The sequence below is a fragment of the Protopterus annectens genome, chromosome 3.part0 (assembly GCF_019279795.1).
Source record: "Protopterus annectens isolate FY-2018-M chromosome 3.part0, PAN1.0, whole genome shotgun sequence".
NCBI lineage: Eukaryota > Metazoa > Chordata > Ceratodontiformes > Protopteridae > Protopterus > Protopterus annectens.
The window spans coordinates 1,353,662,004-1,353,684,402 of record NC_056731.1 but is presented as its reverse complement, the minus strand read 5'-3'; the positions used below and the strand labels follow the sequence as shown (position 1 = coordinate 1,353,684,402).

General features: G+C 36.0%; 1 long non-coding RNA gene across 1 annotated transcript in view; it reads right to left on the bottom strand.

Annotated features, from left to right (window-relative positions):
- The window catches only part of LOC122796741, a 22,055-nt gene extending 13,363 nt beyond the window's left edge, over positions 1-8,692 (bottom strand). Inside the window, exons 1-2 of the long non-coding RNA XR_006364006.1 lie at positions 8,491-8,692; positions 4,288-4,528 (exon numbers count right to left, since the gene is read on the bottom strand). This is a non-coding gene — a long non-coding RNA (uncharacterized LOC122796741). The remainder of the gene's footprint in view (positions 1-4,287; positions 4,529-8,490) is intronic.
- Between the last annotated feature and the right edge of the window lie 13,707 nt (positions 8,693-22,399).

Sequence of the window (22,399 nt, the reverse complement as noted above, 5' to 3'; positions counted from 1 at the left end):
AAGCCGAGAACAGCGCAAGGCTTTTTTTTACGGGGTCACCAAGCACTAAATCTCAGTATCTGAGCTATCCTAATTTCATAATATATCTGGCAAACAACGGATTTTCCTAAATACCGCGAGTAAATTCGTTTACTGGAGTAAATTTGATGTATATGACTCAGTTTACAGAATAAAAATGCAAGCTATTTTGAAAAAAAAAATTAATAACTACATATTATTCACCTTGCATTTTACATGTACTCAACATATACTATTATCTAGAAATCATATTGTGTACCTTACATTTGTATTTATGGGGCTCGGCCCCTTGCTGAGTTAATTTATTCTTGTATGAAATTAGTCTGTTCTGTTTTACTAGTAATATCATAACAACAACAACAATAATAATAAATAATAATGACAACAACAACAATGACAGATACGGATTTGATGAAATGTAAGACGACCGATTACAGACTGTATTGGTACAGACAATTAGAAAATATAATTTGTCTTGTAAGAAGCAATACTCATAGACTGCGTTTAGATATATTTTTTTCAAAGACAGCTGTCACCACAGCATTTCCCTGTCTTTAAAGGCAGGGAAAGGTACAGGAACTTGCATGTAAGTAGAAATGTCTCAAGATGCTATATATATATATATATATATGTGTGTGTGTGTGTGTGTGTGTGTATGTATGTGTGTGTGTGTGTACTCATACCTCTCAACTGTCCCTAATTTTCAGAGACGTCCCTGATTTTGACTAAAATTTTTGCTCTGTCCCGCTGAATCCCTCCTAAAACTACTGATTTTGGGCAGAAAGGTGGTAAATTACACTTAATGAATAATGACAATAATTAAGAGTTATACACTTCTTTTACTTCAGAAAATGTGTATCAATTCATATGCTCTGACTCTCTCAATGTTTCAACTTAATAGCAGTAATATTTTAAAAGTGTAGGCTCTCTGACGTCTCGGCCTAAGCCTTTACTCCTTGAGGGCTTAGGCCGAGACGTCAGAGAGCTTGCAATAAATCGTGTTTGGTGGATCCTACTTTGTTGTTTCTTTGGCTGATACTTGGTGCTTTTGGTGCTTTCCAGGTTGTTCTACATATTTTAAAAGTGTCCCTGATTTTTTCTTGACTTTTCCCTGATTCTGTTCAAATTTGTCCCTGATTGGTTGCGAGGTCTGATATGTATGTATATATGAAGCATGAACGTAAATTCGACCATAATGCGAGTGTTTGTGTGCCTGTGTGTGTGTGACGCACACAAGCACACGAGACAGGATTGTAGGGCAATTGATTGAATGATAGATCATTTCCTGTTGGGCGTGTACGGGTGTGTGTATGATTATTTTACGAAAGGCTGAATGCACAAAAGAGACAACCTGATATGGCTGAACACAAAAGAGAGAATGCATAAAACACTGGATACCACTAAGAGTTAATCACAAAACACTGAGTACTTCTGTACATCTAAAAAGTCCTATATAAGTAAACTCACAGTTATAAAACCCTTATCAAGTATTCCCTGAATATTGATACTTTTAGATTAAGGGTTTTTAGTACCATAATGATTAGGGTAGATGTTAGGAGCAGGGGTAAAATTAGATCAGCAAGCACCTTACTCACTAGTGCTAACTTTAACCTTATTCCTGCTCCTAAGCCCAACACTACATATTAGTTTACTAAAAACATTTTCCTAACAGTGCCACTACACGAGTTAAAGGGACAAAGAGTACACACACCTGCAACCATAACACACACTGAATCTATTCCATTATCTAGCCTTACTCTACCCCTAACTGGGAACACTTACATGTCAAGTGCTATAAGACTATCTTGCACATACATCTTCGCAACTACCTCGTTTTCATTAACACTTGCATTTTTCAACACATTCCTTCTTACCTGGAGCTATATAAAGCGCTAATTCAACCATATGTGATTGATACAGACGACCGTTCACTGATTTGTGCATTCTCTCTCTTCAACCAAAGGAGTATAGCACGCACACCCAAAAACTTTAATTTTTCAGAGTAACAACATTAGAGTCTTATAGTCTGCAACAGATGTTCCTGAGAATATCACTAGGAGTCGGCAGATCATTGGTAACTATGGGACTCTATACCTGGAGAAGGATTACATACATCCTTATCACATTTTCAGTCTTGTATATTCCACTAAATTAATTTTATATTATGGTGGTTATGGCAATATCTGGTTGATCAGAAGGTCATAATCTGTCCCTTTAACAGTAGGCCTTTCAGACAGTTCTGATAAGGAACATCATTCATTGTATCACGTACTTTTCTCTCTCTCTCTCTCATTTACTGCAAATGTTGCATTTTCAGAACTTAAAACAATCTAAACACGGTTTTACAGTATACTTAAATGTGACATAAATGCAGATAAATTGCTCTAAATGTGTATATTAACGATTTTTTGTTCTAAAAGTTTGAGCCTTTATTGCCCCTCACCTGCAGCGTCCAATGACGACACCCACGTTGCTTATTTTACAGGATAAAATATATGTCTGCAATGTTGGGGTCCTTTTGGCTGGGATGCTCTGTTTCTTTTAGTTTTAAATAAAATAGTGTTGATTTACAAAATCGCCACCGCCTTAATATATATACAGTCACACATAAGTATATATCTGGTTAATAGCAGTAAATAAACAAAAAGCTGTGAAGTTCTGAGTTAAGATAATTACAATACAAAATTCTGCAACTATACACCATTTACAAAGTTCTGTTGTTGAAGCTCGCTTTTACGCTGAATGGAAACAACTGATCTATATAGACATTGTCTCCTCCTCCCACACACACACGAGAGAGACGTATCATTGTTTCGTGGCCATTTCAAGACAGTTGTGATCAGCAATAAGAAATTAAACGAATGAAAACGTCACAGTTCATAAATTCGTTTAAATTACTTAAATACACAACAATGCTGAACTGTTGTATTTGCTAAACTCCAATTAAATGATTCTGCTTGTCATGACCTTACAAATGGTTTATCTGCAAATTCAGCTCCGGAAGTGTCTCTGCTAAGGCTTTAGCAAAACAAAAAGGAAGGCTCATGTAGTTTGAGAAGTAGAACGACACAGATTTCAGCACCAGGAACAGCGCATTTGGAGCACAACTTGAAATTTACTTGCACCACGCTGCATAAGAAAATCATTTCAGCTACTGCTGATAATAATGCTATACAAGGTGTGTGTCTGCGCGCGCACTTGCTTACTTAAAATACGTTTAATTGTATGAAAAATTACTCCCACACATGCCATCAAAGAAGACTGCAGTGTGTGAAGGAGTCTTTAAATGATTAATATAGAGAATAGAGTTGTACACCTTCATTTGTAAGGTAATCTAATATCACTTAAAACACAGTTATTTAAGGATTCCAGTCCTTTATACACTCACCAAAACCATAAGCTTGATAATCCACAAATTTTGTTTCAAACAGCTCTCACTATCAGATGTTAAAAGGCTGTAACATTAAGACAATGAGAAAGAAACAATCCGCCATCTTGCAAGGACTGAAATGGTTGGTACATTAAATATATACAGCTGTTTCATTGCTAATTTTTATATCCCCATTTTTTATTATCAGTTGCATGCGTTCACCTGCAGGGAATGTTGAAACTAGTGAGTGTTTTTGCGTACGCATTACGTTTGCGTGCAGATTGACTTCGCTGCTGTCTTAAGGCTCCACTCTTGGCATTCACCGCGTGCCTTAATTGTAAGACATTAAATCAAGGTCCGCTGTGAACACGAAGAGTCTGAGCCCCTTTTCTCCCTACATAGGGAAAACCATCTGACGAGCTTACTGATTATATACACCTTGCACTGACAGGACAGCAAAGACATATTGTTGTCTTGCATCTCTGTAGCTGTAACATATTTAATTGTAAAAGTATAGCTTGATTCCAACTTAGCGTGTCTAGTAATCATGCGGATTCTGTCTGCGCAAATACTCTCGTAGCAAAATTTTCTCCGAATATTATCAAGTTTCTAACAAACATGACTCCAGACAGCATCAAACCAAGCAGTTTCGGCAGATTCTATTATCTTCATAGCCAGCATTTAAGTAAAGGATTGCAAGGGTCCCCTTTACTCCTTTGTTGTTTGTGTTCTTCCCCAAAACATGGGAAGCCCATCTGGTTCAGTTCTATTGCTGCAGGTTCGGTGTACAAGAAAAGTACTTACTGATCATGTCTACTTTTAACAGCTTAAATACATTATCACTCAAATGCAATGCAGTGCTTTACTTGTAAAAGTAAGCCAGTAAGCGAGTTGCTTACAATTAACTTGAATGTTTGGATCTCGACTTTTTTTGTTTGTTTGTTTGCTTGAATGCAGATATTATGGAGAACTGCGAAGACAGGGAAAGCACTTGGGGTCTGTTTAAAAAGTGTAAACCCGATCTGCGGTGATGAAAATAGCTGTCCCATTAAAACGATCCCAAGAACTTCCATCAGATAAGCAGATTTGAAAGTAAGTGTTGCTCCTTCGCTCAAAACCAAGACAATCCATTATGGTTACCTAAAATACAAAATTAACATATAACTAAAAGTGTAAAGATCTATATCCAGTTAATGGAATGTGCCAATTTTCAGGCCCTGGAGTACCAAGACAAAATAAGACGTAATTCTTTCAAGAAGACTATCAGAAGCCAAATGATTACTTACGCACGGCTGAACTATCTGGTGTCAGCACTGTAGAAAAAAACATTACTGCGATGTATATAAAATGCATCAGTGTTACTAGTATTTCAGTCAGCAGTACTTGAACATATATGCAACATGAAAGTCACGCTGTCGTTAAAATATACATTAATATAGCATTACACAACATGCAATAATAAATATCATACTCACGCAGAAAACATGTTTTGCGTCCGTCCCTTTGAAACTTCGAAGGATAAACTATACTACTCATGAACGGTTCCGAAACTATGAAACTCACTGGTCCAGTCGATTCTCTTCACTAACGGATCCACAGTTATGGATTAATGGTTTTACAGCCAAACAAATAAAGCAACCGTTCCCGCACAAGAGATTTACTTGCGGTGCTAATGACGTCACGAAGCAGGCAGATGTTGACTTCCAAAGCCCCGATTCCTCTCCATAATCCCCTCCCCACAGTCTTACGATAATATGGGTAAGTGGGGGATGCAACACAGCAACATTACAGCTAGATAGCTGGATTGTACGGAAAGGAAGCGCTTCCTACATCCAAAGAAAAGGGTTGTTATAAATTATAACCTATCTAAATCCATCAACAGCTACACCCACACACATCATGTAGCGTTGCCACAACGGTTAGAGCTTACTTCAACAAAGAGTTCGATCTGTGCTTGACCTTAATTCACCGTACATACATCAGAGATCTCTAAACAGAGTCTCTGATAAACTGATTAACATTTGGAAAGAAACTGGACCTTGATGTGGCAATGACATACACCTTACACACTGTGGAATATGGAGCAATGGTTTCAGTATCACATCTGACGCCTCATTTCACACGCGAAGATTTGAGAGTGAGTTACTCTAAAAGCAGAGTTGGCATTTTTTTAATCATAGCAATGTTTGAAGCAAATCTGATAACGTGCTGACATTACGGAAATTTACAAAATGAAAAACGGATATTTATGCTGTAGCTTTGCATAAGAAACAACACGTTGCAAGGCCAGGACCCCCACAGTCATTAATATTATTGCATTACAATAATCTCGAGCGCATTTAAAGCAAGCAAAACAAACGCACATCAGTGTCAGTTTCTATTTTAGGCAAGTAAATTGTGTTCCTCTATCATGGCTTGAAAACAAAGGAAATCAAATGCACAGAGTGAAACTCATGAGTACTAGAGCATTGTAAACAGTGTTTACCTGTTTTGTTTAAATGCCTTCATTAATCTCTGCACGAAGCGACACAACTATTTTATGTTTATAGTAACGCTGTTTTACTCATGCATGCTTATTATAAAGATTATGAGCTATGAGCTACTTACGAAAGGCCGGCCTGGATAGTGTCTAGCTTATATGTATGAGTCCTTTCTGTGCAACTGCCAATTCTATTATTGGGACAGTTAACGTTTAAAATTTCAGAAAGATCGCAAACCTACTGTAGAAACACGACATAACATTTTCTGGCCACAACATAGGGACTTGAGGCACTAACTAAAAGACCTAAAAATTCCATTTAATTTGTTACTCGTATTTCTGCATAGAAAATGCGGACTCTTTCCGAAACCCAAATGTATTTTAAAATAATCGATAATTAGACGATCATAATAATTAGTAACTATCATGCAACAGTCTCGTGCATATCTCTCAACTATCCCTGATTGTGCAGATATGTCCTTTTAATCACTCCTAAAACTGGCAATTTTTGGAGAAACGGTGGGATAAACAGCGCATCTATTGATCAATTAGGTCGCCACCGGCTATTTTCTTATTACGAAAGTACTGATTTAAACAGTCGTGTCATGTTATAAAATGAATACAAATGGAAACGTGCTAGCATTTAGGGACAAATTGTATTTAGAACGTTCTCTGAAATGCTGCAGAAATCTGTAACGCCATAAACGAATCACTATAACAAAACTAAAATTCAACAACACAGAGTTCTTACTTTACCAGCAATGTGAACTTAAGGCTTTTGCTCCAAAAACCAAAAATGTAGTTTATTGAAAAAAAGCCTCACGTCGCAAAAGAAATGCCAGACTTCATACATCTAAAAGGATGGAGAGGACACCTTACTCGATGCCCTTGAAACTGCCTTTTTGACAATAGTTTTTAAATGTCAGTTTTTATGTAGCTGTCTAGTTGTCTGTCTTACTTGTTTGTCCAGAATTATTTCAGTTCTGACTTTGGAAGGTGTGGAGAAAAGGAACCTAGAGTCTTAGTGTTTCTTTTCATTACTTTAAATAGTTACAGTTGTGTCATACAGCGCCCCCAAAACACACACACCACTCCAAAAACTTAATGCAAAGATTACATTGTCCAAGATTTTGGTTTGTATTTTCAATGGCTATTCTAATAAATGCCGCCTTCGTTACTACTTACATCTCTCTGCATTCAGTCGAAGCACATCTGGCACATAACTACCGAACAGTTTCAAACAATGGAATTATAATCTTATTTCCTCACCCACAATTTTAACAAACTAACAGCACTGCACATTTTGTACATATACGAGTTTACGTTTATAAATGCGTGTTAAAAGCGAAACGCGGGCTACATGAAAGTTCGGCAAAATATTACCTCTTGGGCTTTAATGCACATATGCGTTTTGTCTAGCCTTCTAAGCAGGTCTTAAAACTGGCTTCCAGCCAACGCTAACTTGTGAAAAAAACGGTTCTGATATATATATATATATCTATCTATCTATATATATATATATATATATATATACATATATACATATATACATATATATATATATATATATATACATACATACACACACACATAACATATGCACATAAACCTACATATATATCATACACACACACGTCAAAAGAAAAGTCCCATATGAAAATGAAGCAGCAGTATACAGCCGTGTTACCCCCACACACGGATATATATATATATATATATATTTGTCAGCCTAATGAGGCTATTTTCTTTTGCTTCAGTAAAATGTTATAAGCTTTCAGAAATTAAATAGCAGTTTTGAATAACACTCATTTTATATATATATATATATATATATATATATATAGATATATATATATATATATATATATATATATGCTGAAAAACAATAATATGCACGAAGCTTTGTGCTGTACCCCTGTCCCGGAAGAAATAATCCATAGACAATAGGACTCGCCATTTTCTACTGCCAAAGCGCAAAGCAGTTTCCCAGCTTCTGCACTGCACAAAGAAGCAGCCGTGGCCATCTGCAAGGGCGTTCATTGTCTCTTGACTGCAGTCTGTCCCCTAAGCAACTCGAGATTGCCGATAGCAGGACACGATGGGGGTGGGGGATTTCAGACCAAGTGGTGAGGGTAGTTCTGAGAAAGCGGAATCTCACGTACCTATTGACTTGTCAAGTGAAGAAAACCTCTACATTTTGCTGAGGTCATGAATTCCAATGATGGCCGCTGTACGGTCGTCTGCAAAGCAAATTTGGAGCAGATCATCTTATACCCTCCCAGTAAAGCGAGAGGATAAGACCACACACACACACACACACACACACACACCTCTCATTGCCTTGGATGTACGTTACAGCCAGCTTTGCGTCAGCTCAAAGGTCTGCAGCATCTCCTCAAAATAAAATGGGGAAGGACGACTCGGGAAAAGCGCTTTAATCTTTAGTGCAGTGGAGAACAGCTAAAAATCTTGCTTTAATTATGAAAAATTGTTACAATAGATTCCACAAATATTACATATGTGTATGACCTCTCAAGTCAGGCTCTCAGAATGCCCATCTATACGGAGTTGAGAGTCTGTTTAAGCTCCGGTTTCATATTCTGCAATGAAACAATCTACTTACTAAGTTGTTACATTTAGATCAGACTGCCAATCCAGATGAGACGTGTTGTTTCGAATTCTTGGAATGCTCGGAAGCGTCTCCGTTGTCTCGAGGCAAAAGGTTTACGGCACGGCGGTGCGCATCTCCAGAACTGCAAGGCGAAAAAAAAACCCGTGCTGCGTGCTGCTAACATTCTGTACGAGTGAGTCACATGCGCGAGCTGAGAACGCACAAGCCCCTTTTTTCCCGAAAGAGGGCTGGTCGCTTCCTGCATCACAATGAGTTAAACCAGTCACGCGCTGCCTCACGCATCAGCAGCCTCTTTAACATAGGGCTGTAGGTACAAAAGAGAGTTTAGCTGGTTCCAAGTTGTGTTGTAGGCCGCATTTTTTTAATTTTGTAGTGATGGCACTGTGATGGTGTGTGTGTGTGGTACTACATCAGACATTTGCTGCTGTTGTTGGACTTACATTTTTAGGTCTTAGGTATTTTGACTGCATCTGATAATAACTGTCATTTAATGCAGACACAGGGATGTTTTCAGCTGCATCAGTTTATGCACATTTATAAAGTCCATGCACTTTTCCAGTTGTTAAGGCTTCCTTGATAGCACTTTCGACTGGAGGGGACAATAACCTTTCTAGTGAAATTCTTGCCCTAAAAATATGCACCACATTTGAAATGCGGCTAGTGAATCAATGCATTAACTGAACTGCAGTCCTTTAGGTAGAAACTGCCCACAACAGATCGAAAACAATTTAACAATAATAATTGGGTACACAAAAATAAATATATTAAGTAATACATCGAAATTAATATTCAGCATTACAACGATTCTGTTTCGCCATGCCATAAACGTGAATAACAGTAGGTACGAATGCAAAAAATAATAGAATGCGCTCTTGTTGTGATTTACTCTACCTCCCCCCAAAAATACACACTCAAATACGCGCAAACTGCTCCCATATGTCCTATCACGAGTACTACTTACTATTTGGGATCTACAGTAGAGGTAAATGAATTGTTGTAACCATCTGTTACCTCTTAAGCTTCTTCAGTAGATGGCAAATTTTAAATATAACATTATTTTAAGTTAAAAATTGTCTGACATATTTTTTTCACTCACTGATTTATATAAGCCAAACATAGCAGGTTATCTCTCACCGTAACCTGTAATAATAAAAGCTGGACACGTGTGATTATATAAACCCAAAGTACTCCCCAGATGGACTGCAATCCTGCCTGAAAAAGAGATTAGTCGACTACTAATAGTTGCATATTTAGATTGCTGCAAGCGTACGAAGGCGTTTAATTCAAGTTATCTATCCCGTAGAGCTGCATACATTCCAAATCCCCTATCAATTTTCTACTACTTTTTTTTCAAGGGGGATTTTTTTAAAATGATCATCTAGACATTAAAATGGTTATTCACGCAAATATCAGTTCAAAGAGTCTAACACTTTTGTGGTCACTTGGATTTTTTTTAAGACGGCGAAAGCTCATTGGCTAGCAATAATGGAAAAGTAACACCCAGATGGAACATCGCAAGCTGGCCTATATCCCAATCATGCATTACTGCAGCAAAACTGCACATCTGTTATAACTTTTAATTTGTTAGAAAGTTCGACTTTCTCAAATAAATACCACTCGCATCTCTCATTGCTGAAGTCCACCTATCTTAATATCGATATGCAGACATTCTGCAACATGTCGCCATATATTTCAGGATTTTAGAGTACTACATCTTCACTTAAATACTATTCACACACTTCTACAGTTCCGCAGCGAGAATAAGTATAAACAGAAAATCAACAATTCTTAATAATTTCATACGAGATAAGGGTGGTGTTCTGAAAGAAGACGGACGTACGATAATGTTCAGAACAACCCGATACAATTTGGTTTGAACAGCCACAATGTAATAATTATCATGATCGGGATTACTGTATTGGGGTAGTTTATAGGCACATAGTTAAACGGAGACAAGTGAGCAACAAGGGGTCAGGTTACTGAGTATAAACAAGCTCAAACAAATTGTAATTGCTTCCTTAATGTTATGGAGAAAAGCCGACGGAAATACATTCGATGTCTTTATTGATTTACTACAAACAGTATATATCGGTGAGTCTGTTTGTCAACCTATAACGAGTAAAAAGCACAGTAACAAACTTCCACTTTCTCATTTTTCCCATTTACTAGCGGATGTACTTAATTAGCGAGTCACTAATTCCAGATAGATGAATGCTTTACATGAGCTTGCAAAATGGTAACTATTAATGGTAACTGTTACGTTAGAGATAGTTTCATTATATACCTTAAGGTCTGATATGGATTGGAGGGGGAGTACCCATATAAAATCACCGCTCCCCAATCGCTTGCATCCATTTACACAGGGCATGTATTTTACAGAGTTTTAAGAGAATGCATGATACATTTGCGCATAATGTGATTAAAATGATCTTATTAAAAAAAAAACAAACAAACATGTTGATGACATACATGTCTTGTACCAGAATAAAATCACAGCGTCGATGCACCTAATTCACGAGGTTAAAGCATGTTGTAGCTAAAACATACTATATTACAGTCTGCGGTCCCACACCAGGTTTCAGAAACCCTGATAGAAATTCATTTTAACCCCTGCTTTAATTATTTGTTCGCCATTAACGATGCAAATAACGTCTTCTTTTTTGGCGATTTGATAGCAATATCAGTCTTTTCTATTGACATATTTAGCAAAAGTTTGCTGTTGATATATTTATCAAAAGTTAAGCAAACCGAGGTCCAAACTCACTTGGAAATAAATATTACTAATTAATTAAGAATGGACTTAACTGGCGAGGGCATAGCTTTTCTTTTGCACTGCAAGACATCCCGTCGAAATATTTGCATGAAAATGCAGTGACGGGACAATGGGCTTGTTTTTATAAACCTGAATACTTTGATCCTTTTAAAATGTGTCACTTTTCTGTGCAAAGGGAATCAAATGCAGAACACCAATCCAAGGCCATGCGCAAATTGACAAAAGAGTATTTCAGGTTTCTTATAGTAGAACAACCTTATTTAATTGCATGTTCAGAAATTAAGTCTTCCAGGGAAAGAATTTGTTAAATCTGAATGTGAAGATTAAATAGCACTCTTTCTTTCTTTCTTTAGATTGTTGGAATTGTAAACTAGACTCCTAAACGTAATCTGACATGTTTGTATAATCTATACAAGAATTGCAGATCACCGGATCTGTTAATAGATCTAGGTTATAGTCATACTTGTTGCCTGCATGCATGACCGTGTGTGTGTGTGTGTGTGTGTGTGTGTGTGTGTGTGTGTGTGTGTGTGTGTGTGTGTGTGTGTGTGCGCGCGCGCCCCTGCGCACGAGTGACAGTGAAGGATTCTCTGTGCCGGCATATAAACATGTATGATGTGCGATGACTGTGCATGCAGATACACATTATTACTTTCACCATATTTGCATGATATTTTGATTGTCTATTGTAAAATAAGTTGAAAAGTCGACCAGAACTACCTCAACCACAGTAACAAGCAGAGAACATGAAAACGGAAAGATGTTTACCGACGTAAATATGTTTACAGGCATAACAGTTAAACATTATTGTCTGGGGCAATTTGGTAAACTGGAAGTGAGATGGTTATTTTTATTCAACCATTCCTATCAAGCAGCATACTTTTTATTCTTGCTTCAGTTAACTTGTATAAAGTTAAAATATGGCTCCATTAATTTTCATCTTGGAACAGTCAAATTGTTAAAGAGTGCAACTCCGCAACTTTGTCCATCAAAATATGCAACTTAATAGAGATGCAATTCTTTGTTTAGCTCAGTCAAGATATAAATCTAACAAAACTGACTGTTAAATGTTTAGCTTGCATTTTCCCGCAAATTGTAATCCGTGGGACTGTTATGCCTAAAGTACTGAAGTTTTGCAAACAGGGAGAAGAGGAGCTGACTTATGATATTAATATATTTTCTTGAATGCTGCAACGCCAAACAAGGCAGACCACTGGAAAGGATTTCCACCCCCGGGAAATTGGCCATTGTCGTAGAAGAACAATAGGTATTGTGGGCGACTTGTATGTGAAAAGGGACTTGGCAAGATGTGTATGCGGGTCAGTGCTTTAGGTCTCTGCTCCAACCCCTCTTTCTCTGCTTGTCACAATAAACGAATGCGAGTGTGAGCAGTCCTAGGTCACAGGACATCTCTTATTGTTCCTTCCTTCATGTGTGTGTGTGTGTGTGTGTGTGTGTGTGTGTGTGTGTGTGTGGGGGGGGGGGTAGAGAGCGAAAGAGAGAGAGAGATGGCGGGGGACAGGACAGGGATAGAGCAGAGTGAGAGAAAACAGGATAAATCGACAGTTAGAGTGGATGGGGGGGGGGGGGGGGGCAAAAAGCACGTATTAGTCAGCACTGGCCAAAGGCCTCCATTCTGAAAGCAGAAAAAACAGAGGGGTTGGGATGTGGATATTGGGGTAGGAGAGGGTGGGGGTTGAGAAAACTTGAACTGAAACTCCAGTTGTAAGAGTTCTCATATGATGCTTGTTCATTTAACAAGGTTACTTGACATAAGCGACTGCAAGAAACGACTCACAAAGAACTGGGTCCTCTCTGCCTGTAACACAGAAGAATTGGAACTTTTGTAGTAAGTAAGATTGGATTTAAATCGGCTCGCAGAAGCAGAATAAGCAACTTTTTTAATGCAACCATTTTTTCTTTTTAATCTGCACAGGGACCCAAAGTGAAAGGAACGATGGGTTTTAGCCGTTTTGTTTGTCTTAGCTGAATTAGCTGCAAAGAATGTGAAAAATATACTCCATTAACCGGAACAGAAACGTTTTGGTTTCAAGATGCTGTTATAGGCGGCTATGATATTTGAAATTGTAACTTGTTCAGTGCAATCTTTTTATCGTTAGCTTGTAGGATTTAACTGCTGAGTTTATAGACTGTAGTAGCAACAACATCAGTGGTTTATAGAAAAAACATTCGTTTAAAAATAACTTGACAACATTTCCAGCACCTGGTGTGTTAGAATTTCTAGATTACAGGATTGCTTGTAGAGTAACATTTTGCTCTTTTTAAAAATAATTGCAGCTATATGCATACTATGTGCACTTTCATGTGAATGCATTTTAGAGCACTCTGCACATTTTTTTTTGCTTTTACAAACCAGAATATATGAGTACCTATACGAATGCTCAAAATATACACCTGAGCACAACTTCTGAAGAGCTAAAATTACACTTCTAAAAAACATCTTATTGTGCAGGGTACTCTAGCTGAAAACGAAGTTCACAGTTTTTTTCAAGTTTAGGGAAGTGGAACGGTAAAGCAACAGCATGAGACAGTGAGTACAAAATGGACATTTCTGGTTACACTCCTGCTTTCCCCTTGAACACAATGACGCTTCAAGTGTTACAAGATAACAAAAGCCACAAGAGGCAAAATTGTTTTTTATTTTTTAGATTATTGAGTCCTTCAGAGTTTTGGCAAGACTTTTATTACAGGAAATATTTACTTATTTATTTTATATTTTGGCATTATATGGTAGACATGCTTGGCAAAGAAAGTAGTCAAAATAAAAGTATGGGGGGGGGGGTGTAGCAGCAGAAAATACCACATTGCTTCGCAGTATCTGTTTTGAGATGTATGGTTAAAAGACTACACCTTCTTTCACAGATTATTGTGAAACTAAACTCTACGTTTCTGCATAAGGATTTCAAGCATAAAGCAACATAGCTACTGGTATACCAAAACGGGTAATAATCACTGTCCTGTTAAAAAGGTGTGACCACAACACTGATACGCCCAAAACCTGCATATCAGAAATACTGATATGTACAAATGCGTGTGATGGCATGCTTATTTTACATGTATAATTTCTGAAATGTTCACTTGCAGAACGTAATTAAACTTTGTCAGACATCAGTTGTGAGAGCTTTCTGTGAAACAATCATTGCTTTTGTTTCATTTCTGTATTTGAACGATGGGCTTCCCAATTATCAATCACATATATGTGTAACTTTCAACTGTCCCCGATTTTCAGAGTCGTTCCTGCTTTTTGACTCAAATTTCAGCTCTAGCCCTCTTAATCCCTCAAAAAACTGGTGACCTTTGGAGAAAATGTGGTGAATTATACTTAACAAATAATGACAATAATTATAGTTATAGCCTTCTTTTACTTAAAAAAATCTATATTAATTCATTTTCTCTTGTTCTGTTAACGTCTCAAGTTAATAGTACCAATATTTTAAGTGTCCCTGGTTGTCCCTGATTATTTCTGGATTTGTCCCTGATTCTGTTGAGATTTGTCTCTGATTGGTTGAGAGCTATGCATATATGATTGTAGAGACTGTTAGGGCAACAGCAACAAGACGTACTTATGAAGTTAAGTACTGTGCGCTGGTCCCCAAAGAAATGTACACAGTGCTCTGAATACCTCAATGGGCAATCAGAAACAATGCGACAAAATGGGTGTCTTTAACTTTTTTTTTATCAGAGTGAAGCTGACTACCAGTTTCATGGAGTGATGTGCGGGTGTGTGCTGCTTGTTTGTGTATTGATAACAACGATTTTGTGCATTGGTTAAAAAAAAAAAACATAAGTGACGATGTTGTACATGTTCTTCTGAAGAGAATGACAATGATTTAGCAGCTTTTACGTAATCAAATTCATAATGACACTGGATAATATTAATAACTGATAATAAGTGATAATTAAGTCTATGTATGTTTGTGTGCTGGTGGAGTGGTGTGTGGAGTGGTGTGCGCGCGCGTGTGTGTGTGTGTGTGCGTGTGTGTGTGTATGTGTGAGAGAGAGAGACAGACGAGACAGTGTGTGTGTGTGTGTGTGTGTGTGTGTGTGTGAGAGAGAGAGAGAGAGAGGGAGAAAGATGAATGCAGCATGTGCTGCTGTAAGTGGTGTAGTTGGTGAATGACATTAAGATGTACTTTAGTTCCAGCAATGTAATTTAAAAGAAACATTTTAAACTATGTGCGAGTCCAACATTTGCTTTCTCACTAGTTATAAATAATGGTGGTGTAAATGTGTTTATAGACTCTCTCTCACACTGTCTGCCTGTCTCTCTCTCTCTCTCTCTCTCTCTCTCACACACACACACACACACACACACACACACACACACACTATGGACATGGTTAGTGAAAACAAGGCTCATGTTGTATTAGTGCATTGTGATACAGTTTCATGTCTAAGTAGGCCCTTTGAAATATGTGCGGATTAATTTCATTCCACATTAATGGAAAGTGTAAGAGTAAAATGGCATACAGAGATGCAAACTAGGAAAAAAAAATCAGTATTTGAACACCTGACGTGGTCTAAGTGCCCTTGTCTGGTTTATCACAGAGCAGTTGTGTAAGAAAAGCAACATCCAGCAGGACAAAGAGCAGATTCAGCCACCCACTTTGTCATTACATAGGTCCATAGCTAAGTTTTCCTTCAACCTCTTCATTACAAAAACAAAGTTATACTGATTTTTTTATAGCTGTATGACTTGATGAAGTGTTGTTATTTTACATCATTAAAACAACAAATCTGCATTTAAAATACACCCAGAATGTTTTCTAAATGGCACGTTTGTATTAAAGATGCTGCAGCTGTTGGGAGGTTGCTTATGAACTGCTGTTAGCTTCTTGTTCAACTGTGAAGTTTCTGTACTACGTCTCAGTGCAGAACTTACTTATGAACCTAATACTCAGAGAATTATATACCATTTATGAAACAGATGCTTACCATGTACTTTTTTGCATGCCTTTGTTCTGGTGTATAGTATGTTTCAACACTTTCATTCCTTCCTTCTTTCTTCATCCATTCCATCCCTCCTTTCTTCCTATATTACTCTTCCCCTTCTTCCTCTATTTCTCTTCTTCAGTTGTCTTTGTTTTTCTTCCTTCTTTCATTACAAGTAATTCGATGCAGGGATTTAGAAACTGAGGCAATTTTATTCTGAAGTGAGATGCAAATTATTTCCATAAAACACTCATAACTAGTTTACATGCAGTTTTATCTGCACAGGTATACATCCACATATACAACATTGATAACTAACACAAATATACACATATTTCATTATGTGGCATTATTTATTTTGTAGGGTGAGGGTTCAGCCTTTAAAAGAGCAGTCCCTCTTTTTTGACTGAAAATTGTTATCCCATTTATCATCCCTGTATTGTGCACTAAATACAGTAACAAACAAACTTCCATGTACATATACATAGCAATGAATCAAATGGGGTGGGGGTGGGGGGTGGCATAATGATTAAGGTCTTTGCATCACAGATACAAAATACAAGGTTTGATTCCGACGTGTGGTTGTTAGCTAGGCTTGCAATAGTCTTCAAACTGGTATTTACCTATCAACCTATGTCATGTATCAGAAATATTATTCTCTATTACTAGAAAATGTACATTTGAGTTTGCTTGAGTAAATAAATGAAGCTTTATAAGCACTAGTTATAGCTCTTATCTTACTGTAGTATGTGTACGTGAGTCATTCTGATACAGGAAACAAATGAGAGCTAAAGAAAGGAAAATAGAAAGAGGGAGGTGAAAGACTGATAGTGGGAGATTCATCTGGGACAATAATACATAGTGTATACTTCTGTTTACATACATCTGTGTGGACATTAAATATATATTCTTATGTTTCAAAAAATAGCATTAATTACTTTTTTAGTGACAGAATGTAGAAATTAATGGTAAGCTGCTACACCCATTTCATCTTATATACAGAAAGAGTGCTGTAAGTGAAATTTGATGGTATTATTTCACCCATCTTTTTTTTTCTTTCTTTCTTGGCAATTTCAGCTGCTTGTCAGACATTTCTGTTACATCAAGCTTATTTTCTAAACTGACAATCTATAAGCTTGCTATAACATCATTAAGTCAGCACACCTGATATCACTACAGTTTAATTTTACTGCATCCTTTATAGACACTTAATGAAGAAAATATTGCATGTACCAATAGCTATACATATTTGACAATATACTTTATTAGTGTTCAGGATATGTAATTTGAATAAAGCTGTTCATTAGCATATAATGTGTAGAGTGACTAGACCAAAGTGTAGAACAATTAAAAGTAGGAATACTCCCACTATGGTGGAAGGATGGCATAATGGTTGAGGTGTTTACCTTAAAATCACAAGGTGCAGAGTTTGATTCTCACATGGAGTAACTGGCTAGGCTTCAAATGGCCCAAAAGGTAAGTTAGCCTAGTACTAGCCTATAATAATAGCCATGCCTAAAATAATAGCCATGCCTAATTTAAATAGGAAGAGCGAAGCACATTCCAAAGAAGCCTGTAACATTTCAGTATGTAAAACAGTTTTCCTTAGTATTTTTTTTTTATTTTATGATAATTAAATTGTTCTTACTAAGTCACAGCTTTAGTCTGTATGTGATGTTGTAGACGTTACAGTTTGAAAAAGTTGCATCTGTCATTTTAATATTTGCTATCTATTTTTAACTTAGTGAAACAGAAGCTTGGTCATAATCATGATATTTATATTATATTGGTGTTCCAGGGCAGGACTAGACAAGTAGTATTTTAAAGAGAGTCTTTTAAAGACATTCAGCTGTGGTAATAAGATCAGAAATGAGGACTGATATGGTATGTTAAATGATGCTGAAGGTCATCACTGTCACTCGTACATTTCTAGTTGGTCTAAATATTATAGATGTAATTTTCTATCAGATTGCCTATTATACAACATGAAGCAAATATGGTATAGTAATCATTTTCCAAAGCAGGCCTGTAAAAGGATATATTATAGAAGATATTATGCAAGACATGAATTATCAGTTGCAGAGATTTATAAGGAATGCAGATATAAAATAACATATATTGAAATAATACCATGACCAAGCTAGATCAAGAACAATAATATCTTAAGGCAAAAAAGTCAGTTATTTCCTTAGCAAAGTGATAAACACACATTCATTATTTTAAGCAGTGACTATATTTACAACAAAATAAGGACATCCATGCGAGTTATTAATACTTCACAGACACATATTTATTTGGGATATTCAACAAATAGAGCTGTTTATAAGAATGGGCCTTTAAGAATATTACTGTCATGTCTGGAATACAAAATACATTTCTGGTATTCAAACCTGTGGTATAGTTACAGTTTTCTGCCATTTTAGGTTTGTATGCCTATAACAGAAGGAGTGAAAGTAGGGCCAATCTCTGTCAGCATTAACTTACAACTTAATCAGTCCAGTGCGGATTTTTGACCATTTGCATTAACATTTTGAAGATTTAAGCCAGTGCTATATTTAACTCCCAACTCCATTTTTACTTTTTTTAAAAGGCAGATCTTGCTTAAATGTACAAGTATTTGATCTATTACAACCTCAATTGTTTGCATATTTTGAATGAAAAATAACTAAAATAGCTATGCTTCCTACTGGCAAGTTCTGGGTAACAACAGATGCATCTTAGGAAAGAAGATGATCCTCTTTATCCTGAGGTACAATGACTTTGGAGTTTATTATAAAGTGGGTGAGCAGACCACTGCACTGGGGATGAGTGCAAAATAATGATTTTCAATGATTTATTAAAAACAGTCTTGCTTTAGAAAGGCAATTTTTATACAGTTTCTTTTAGAAGTTTTCTGTTTTGACAGCTCGCTGTAGGACTCTCCCTTAAAAGACTCCCATAGCATTTAACATTCATAATGATGCCAACATCTGACTCATTTAATTTGTTTTAAACAAATAAGTTAACTGGACCTTCCTAGACCCTTTTCAGTCATAAACTGGACAAAAAAAAGGAAGGATAAAAATAATATACATGTGGCATCTTTAGTATAGCCAACTGACCACTGTGTTTTTAGGTGATCTATATATCTGTACATCTGTATCTATATCTATGTCTATATCTATATCCGCATACTAATAGATAGACAGATAGCTACAGGTATATAGATAGATCAGCATAAAAACAATAAAGTTAAGGCTAAACAGGATGTGGTTTGTGTGTGGAACATGAGGAGCAGTATAGTGAATGCCAGTAACGGATACCCACAAAGCTCATTCCTATAATAGTAGCTTAATAGTCTCTACATATTTGGTTACCTCAAGGGCAGCACATTATATTTCATTCCATATGCTGGTAACAACAAATCAGGTAAATTAATATTTATAAAGAATTTTGTTTAGCATGCAATTAACAAAGCTTAAAAGAGGGCAATATGGAATGACTTACAAATATAAGCTAAAAATAATGTCATTTGATATGAGATCTTTTGTATCTAATAATTACACTGTGTGTGAATAGAAAAAAAAAAGACAAGAAGACACTGAGACACAGAGGTGATATAGTACCTTTTTCTGGAGCAAACACAGCTTTTACTATTAGGCAAGCTTTTGAATAATGGGAGTACTTTATCAGGAGTTATGATTTTGGAAACTGGTATGCTAACTAAGTTTTCAACATCATATATATATATATATATATATATATATATATATATATATATATATTTATATATCATATTACAGGACACCTACATAACACTGAAATCCACATTTAGGGAGTTAAAAGAACAAAAGAAAGAAAGAAAAACATTAATAATACTAATACCACTACTACTAATAATAATAATAATAACAGTAATAACTCATAACTACTAGATGTATATATCAGTTTAGTTAGATCTAGTTTAGAAGTATGGGTACTCATTCTAAGGCTCTGAATGCATAACTACAAATATACAACTTAATTAAATGGTAAACTTGTGACCAGAAGAACAGACAACATGAAAAGTAAATTAAATAAAAACCACAGAAAAAATGAAACTATTCTTCCTGTGTTGCATGTGAATAACAGGGACTTCATAAATGACTCTAAACCTACTATTGATACTTTTATGTTTGTATGTTTAAGTTTCAGCAATAATAAGTAAAAAAATCAAATAAATAAGAAAATTTAGGAGGAATACAAAGTATATGAAACTGGAGAAATAAAATGGTTGCTGGGACATTGAAGAAGATTCCTAGCAAACCTAAAGAGAATAACCATTTGGACTCTTAAACACACACACACACACACACACACACACACACACACATATATATATATATATATATATATATATATATATATATATATATATATACATACACTTACTTGCACATACAATGTAAATGCACACACGTATATATGTATATGTTTGTGTCTATCTATCTATCTATCTATCTATCTATCTATCTATCTATCTATCATCTATCTATCTATCTATCTATCTATCTATCTATCTATCTATCTATCTATCATCTATCTATCCCCACATTTACCCAGCAAGGCAAAATATACAATTGTATGTTCTAAACCATTAAAAACAAGCAGTACAAGGTTCCTTCCTATGTGAAATTGGTTGATTAAAAATAACATTAAATAGAGATAAACCTCTAACAATGATGTCTTAAAAATGGTGAATTATCCAGCAGGAAATTATATTTAAGTAGACGGTTTCTTTAGCAAACTATTGATTATATAACCTAAGGAGAAAGTGCAATGTAGAATATCCTGCTATTTTCACAGGATCTAAATTTCATTTAGCATGGTTTGTTTTATTTAAATCAATGTTACTGTAGGAACAGCGCGGTTGATATATAATACAGATTTTGAACAGATAATCCACTAAGACATGCACTCATGAATCTGTATATATATACTGACACACGCATACACACACATACACGCATACACACATGCACACATACACACACACACACATACACACACACACACACACACACACACACACACACACACACACACACACACACACACACACACACACACACACACTGAGATGATGGAGGGGGAAGATAAAGAATTGCCAAATGTGTATGTAGGAAGTCGAAGAAGAACATTATGTATTTTTCTGCATCAGTATACCCATATGTCTATTTTTCATTTCTTGAGCACAAGAAATGGTACTAAAGGGATGCCTTTAATGTTTTGTTTAAAAATATGCAGACTTTAATATATGCTTAACAGTTTGGTGTTATTAATCTGCAGAAGTATGAATGCAAACATCTGAATAATTTTGCTGTTGCTAAATCTTTCTGCATTTAGAATACATTCTACCTAGCCTCCAGCCACATTCAAGCACTAGAGACTATCCTGCTTTAACTTGCCTGCAGCTGCTCATCTCAATGCATTGCTACTGAAAATTGTAAGATGCTTACTGCTTTATACAGAAAAAAATTGTTCTGGAAGAGAAAAGCAAAGCTAACAGTGAAATAAAAATTAAAATCTTCTTCTTCTTATAGCCTTTCTTTCTATCTATCTATCTACCTATCTATCTATCTATCTATCTATCTATCTATCTATCTATCTATCTAATCTATCCATTCATCTTTGACAATCAACTGGCACATTTTATGGAAATCTAAGAACAAACAAGAATTTGTAAAAATATATATTGCACATTCTTATCTGTAATAAATTGTAACCTGCTTTTTTTTTTTTTTTTGGAAAAAAATCATGTAGCTTGACTCAATCATATTTAATAGAGAAACTAAAAAAAAAAGCCCATTTAACATTCTGAAAAAATATTTCCAGCACTAATTTTCATTAATGTTGCATCACTGGTTGTAATGGAGGAAAGGGTTTATAAATCTCTGGCAACATCTTTCTAAGTGACTAGTCTGCTAGCCTTCTGGCTGCACTGTCTCAGCAACTATACATCACTATATAGGACAAGAGGTCAAATCTATATAGAGTCCTGCAGCCTCCATATCCCAGAGAGTTTTGAAAATAAAAAAATGTCCCTTATTTCTCCTTTTCTGATTCATATAAATAGTAATTCTGATACATTTTGTCTGTTATTTCTTCATGCTGTTTGCAGCATTGAATGCATATAAACAAACCCAAATAAAACAG